At 41.9% G+C, this 5674-nt stretch overlaps 1 protein-coding gene across 2 annotated transcripts in view; it reads left to right on the forward strand.

Annotated features, from left to right (window-relative positions):
- Window positions 1-5674, forward strand: part of THAP4 (THAP domain containing 4) — a 39428-nt gene that overhangs the window by 6011 nt on the left and 27743 nt on the right. The gene's annotated exons all lie outside the window — the stretch shown is intronic.

Here is a 5674-nt window from a genome sequence, read left to right on the forward strand (position 1 = left end):
AAAAAAAAAAAAAAAGGAGGTGGGCTAGTGAAAGTGTGCCTATTTAGAAGAGTTTCAGTGCAATCCTTCTCATTGAGCTGGTGTTTTTTCTCTTTTTCAGTAGAAAGTTCTCGGGTCACTCAATGCTTTTTCCTCCCCAGATGTTTTTAATTGACTCAGTTTCAGTTTGAACCTGATGATAAAGGCTGTAGACAAATACTTGTGACAGAAAAGTAAAGGATGTTGGGTGTGCTGTCAGATTCTGGGTGTGTTGTAGCAGCCATTTTTATTAGGGGTTCAGCTGGTATTGATTGGTTCTGGGTGAAGTGGGAGGCAGTAAATCAAGTTGAGCCCTTCCAGCATCACTCATTATTTGAAAATGTGTTCCAAAAATATACATAATTTGAGAATTTGTAAGGGAGCAGTCACTGATTGTGCGTGTTTGGGAGATCCTCCCCAAACACACATGCACCTCTTTACATCCTGATGTGAGGAATAATTTAGTTCTTGTCCTTTATACTCTGCATTGCATTCAGTTCTTAGAGCTGCGGTTGTCACTCTTTTTTTAGATTTAGGGCACCCCTCCATAACTTCTCTGAATTTAGCAGTGTCCTGGTGGAGAACTACTGCACTAGGTCTTATCACTAGTCAAGGGGCTGGCTGAACATGCCTTCTGCAGTATAGTGCTGGAATGGGTAACTAATGATTCTGACATTCTAGAAAAGCCCTGAGAGAAACTATTGCATAGTGTGTAATATAGTGCCCTACTCCCATCTCATGTACATAAGACGCAATGCTTCATTGCCTAAAGCTGGAGGTTCCTAGCTAGAGGATCTTGCCCCTCTGCTCAGGGTCAGACAGATCGCCATATTTGGGGTCCAGAAGGAATTTTACCCCATGGTCAGATTGGTATGGACCGTGAGGAATTTTTGCCTTTCTCTGTAGCAGGGGTGTGGCCTTCTACTTGGATTCTCTTGAGTGTATATTAACACCCTTTTACAGAAGAGGGACGTTGGCTGCTGTGGTCCCCTTTCTTTGCCAATGGCAGGTTAGGGTATTATGTCTTGTTTTTTTCAGGGTTGATGGTAGTTTACTAAGAGGCTAGATTATCAGTTTGTATAAGATGACTTGGATAGGGATGATCCTGCCTCAGGCAGGGGGTTGCACTAGATGAGCTATGGAGATTCTTTCCTACACTACTTCTCTATGGCTCTATGATTTGAGGAGGATTACTTTGGGCAAGAACCTTTGGTGGTGTAAACTACACTGACTGTTGGCGATTGCAGTGTTGATCCTCACCAGCTGAGTGTCTGGCCTTTTAAGTTTAATTGTGTTGTAACCGAGATAAAGATATGTGTTCATCATGTTTATCTCCAAGCTTTCATGCTGCCATTGGGGCCAGGTGAAACTGCTCTGGGTTCCTCTGTTTCCAGGAGGCATGTGCAGGGCTGTACCTGTGGCAGAAACAGGTACCTGATAAATCTAATGCAGGCAGGCGCACCCATCTTTCCCACAGCTGTTTTCTGGTATGGCCCTCCATGTACTTCCTGGAGACAGATGCCCAGAATGATTTCACCTTGCTGTGGCTTGGCATTGTAACACCAGTAAAGGGTCTTGTGGCATCCCAGTTAAAAAAAAACAAAAAAACAAAAAAACCCACTGCCTTAAGGTATTTGAAGAGTAGACTATAATACTCAACATATAATGCCATCATATAAGACAATGGCATGCTCTTATCTTGTAATGCTGCATTCAGTTTTGATCACCTCTTCTCCAGAAAACTACAGCAGAAGTACTAGAGGTCCAGGAGTAGGTAATCAAATTGATTAGAGAGATGGGGCAACTTTTCCATAAGGTGAGAGTGAACAAAGGGGGATGAATAAGACAGGGGTCAAGATAGAAGCACAGAATATAATGAATGGTGCAGAGAGGTTAAACCAGGCTCTTCTGGTTATTCTTTCTTGTAATAAATGAAACATGAGGAGATATGTAATTAAATTGAGTGACAAATTTAAAACTGGTAAAAATTTTTACATTATTTAACCCATGGAACTCATGGTCATAAGAGATAATTTAGACCAAAAATGTAAAAAGTTTCAAAAAAGGATCAGACCTAAGTATGGATACAGAGAGAGCTGTCAAGAGTTATGTTACAAATAAGAGGGGAACCTTGTAGTAAAAGCCAAGTGCTAACTATTAGCAGCTAAAAAAAATTTCCCAATGGGCTAGTTATTCTAGAACTGCTTATTGTAAGGTTTCTGATACCTGGTACTAGCTGCTGTCAAATTTAGGACATTAGTAAAGATGGATTGTTGTGCTGATCCATTGTGGCTGTCACTGTCCATGCTGTCAGCTAAGAGGAAGTCTTATCTGCGCCAAGTCTATTTAGGATTGTTGCCTAATCTTATTTCTCCATGAGATGTTTGTAATTTGTATCGGTCTTTCCTATGGAAAAACCCACATTTTAATTCAGGTAGGAGAATTTCTTTTTGTCCTTACAGAATAATTATATAGAAGAAGAAATTGTTTGATATATTTTGTAACTTCATCTAAGACTTGTGTGTGGTTTAAATTATCAGAGCTTAAATACCTGTTACCTGTCACTAAAACTGTGCCCACAATATGTAGCCATATTATTGGTACATTTTGATTTGTATTTTTATGATATTTGGGTATCAACATAAAGGAAATACATATAGATGCACTGTTGCATTGGTCTGATATTGGATCAGCAGCAATATAAAGAAAATTATGTGTATCAGAAATTGGTCGGATGCAGCCAATAATTTGTCCAATAAATGCCCATTCATGTGCACAGCCTCAACGCAGCACATAGGCAGTGAGGAGCAGAGCTGGCAGCGTGGAATGCTGCCTGCAGCTGGTAAGTCTGGTGTGGTAGAAGGAGTATGGGGGGGCAGATCAAGACGCCCGTGGTGAGGGAGGGTGTGGAGTTGGGGTTTGAGCTGGGGTGGGTGCAGGACAGAGGCATGGCTTGTCAGGGTGGGCACAGGAAAGGGGGTGGCTCCCACTGCTGTGCGCAGCTTGTCTGGGAGGTGGAGGTGTCCCCGGATCTAGTGGCTGGAAGGAGACTGGCCCCAGCTCACCTTGCCCCACCCTGTCCCCCTGTGCCCTCCCAGACAAGTGGCAAGTGCAGCAGCAGGAGCCTCCAGATGAGCCATACACAGCAGCGGGAGCCACCCCCTCACCCAACAAGCCATGCCTCCATCTCATGCCCACCCTGGGCCCAACCCACAGCTGCAGCCTGCACAGCACAGATTCAGGGGGCATACCCTCCACCCCCTTGACAAGCCATTTGCGGCTCTGTCCCTGTCCCTGTCCCTGTCCCACACCCCTCCCTGCTCCAGCTGGTCAGCCCCAGCCCCATTTCCTCCCTCACAGCAGGCCCGCCCCCCTTCCTCCCCTTCCACTACACCAGACTTACCAGCTGTATGGAGCTCTTCAAGCTGAAGAGCTGTGTATCGGAAACCGGATTCATATCAGCCAATATGCCTCCTTAAAAATCAGCCATCGGTATCGGGCCCCAAAAATCCCTATCTCTGCACCCCTAATGTAAATTGTTAGATGAATTTTTTAGAGTTACAGAATTTCTTTGTATATTCTTATGGCTACATTTGTTGGAACTCTTGCATATGAGCTGCTACTTTTAAAATTGGGGCATTGAAAAATGTTTTAACCTAGTTTAGTAAGCACCACATTGGATTGCTTTTGTGATAATTTTGCTATACTGTATATTGGAAGAAAAGTCTAATCTTATTTTTTATAAGAGTTTTCTAATTTGACACAGTGATATAGTGGTGGGGTTGTTTTGACAGATAGTATGTAGAAAATATGTAGAGTACTATGTTTGCTATTTGTATTGAATCAGTTATAAAGTCTTGAGTTGGTCTTTAAAAGGGCTTATTTTAATGCCAGTATTCTGTCAGCATGTATCACTTTTGCTGCTTCCTGGTAGTTTCCAAAAAAACTGAATAAAAACTGCAATCAGCTGTGCAGTTGGGTAGTTTCTATTTTGTGTGTGTACAACAGATTAGACTGTTCTAGGAAGTTAAGTTGAGAGCACTCCCTACCTTTTAAGAATATTGTAAAGGTGAGCCCCATAATTTATAACTTGAATAATGTTGTCTCCCAGCATATAGGTAGGCAGAACTCCACGTTTCTGTACTGAGTGAATAAAACACCCCTCATTTTTTTTCATTAAAAAGTATAAATATCTGAAGCCAGTGCTAGATGCTTACTTGTATAAAAATCCACAGTGACAATTTTGCAAACAAGCAATTAAATGTTGCAGATTTTCTCAAAACTCATTGAGATTGGAAAGGCGGGTCTCCCTTACCCATTTTATTAGTTTACCTTTGGCTTTAATGGCATATATTTGCTGTAAATATGTATATCCACGTTTGTGAACCTGCTGCTTATTAGGGTGTATATAAGGTGTCTAAACAAACTGATTTTGCAGATTGATTACATTAATAGTTTTATATCTTGGTTCCAGCAAAGCTCTGCTGGTTGTCCTCTCCTTTTCACAGCTGCCTGGCATACTTCCATCTCAGTAAAACCACTGGCAGTGAGGTGAATGCTAGGCCTGTCCCGGCATAGAACTTCCCTATTGCTCAGAGGTAGTCCCATGTGTCCTGAAGCCTGTGGTTTTCTCTTAGCTCAGAGCATACTGACCCATGTGAGTGTGAGACCCGAAGTGCTCAAGTCCTCCTCATGTGTAAGAGTATGTAATAAATCAGTGGGTAGATGCCAGGATCTTTGTAGGCCCAACAACTATCTCCTAAGGAACAGAAATGCTATGAAATGAAATGAAAGATATGAGAGAAGAAATTTTGAGAAATTTGAGGCCTGGGGACAGCACATCCTGTCAAATCCTCTTGTCCTACTTGAAGGCATCTCTCAATTGTGAAATACTAACACATCTTGTTCCCTTTGACTATATTTAGAAAGAGTTCTAGTTCTAGGATTAGGTGACCCTAACTCTGTGTCAGCTCTGTTACTCTCCTAAAGGTCTCTGTGTAACCTTTTTGTATTCCATAAGTAACAATGACTCTCTTCCCTTCTGAATGTTCTTAGGTTATCTGTTCAACTGCACTTCTCTTACTTTGAAACTACTTCTCTTCTTTTTCTTTTTCTTTTTTTTTTTTTGCTCCTAGTTTCCAGCCCTCCTCTGTGCCTTTAAGTCAGTGTTTTTATTTACATGTTAAACACCAGCTGTTGTTTTATCTGGAATTTTGCTTAGGCTAAACCTGCTTCTGTCCCAGAGGTGAGGAAGGGCACTTTGTGAAAATAGCTTGTGTAACTTCTTCTCTCCCAACTACACAGTTAGTCTAATAAAAGATATTGCCAAAAAACTCTTTCCTCTTGCTTTTATGAAGAGGCTGCTTTGAATTAAACTATAGGAGCATAGGTTGTAGCCGTGTTGGTCTAAGGACATAGGCAGACAAGGTTTTTTGGGTGAATCTGATATCTTTTATTAGACCAACTTAAATAGTTGGGGGAAAAAATTTTAAGCAAGGTTTTGGGTTCAAAAACCCTTAGGCTGAGGAAGTTTCAGCAGCTGGTGTGTGCTCTTCCTGGATGGAATGAGTAGTATATAAGCCAGAGGCTGGGCTGGTATGCATGCAAGACAGGCAGTCAGTGAAGATGTAGATTGAGGAGTCAATGGGTGAGAGAC

This window comes from Gavialis gangeticus, unplaced genomic scaffold (genome assembly GCF_001723915.1).
Source record: "Gavialis gangeticus isolate Ggan-Ray unplaced genomic scaffold, GavGan_comp1, whole genome shotgun sequence".
NCBI lineage: Eukaryota > Metazoa > Chordata > Crocodylia > Gavialidae > Gavialis > Gavialis gangeticus.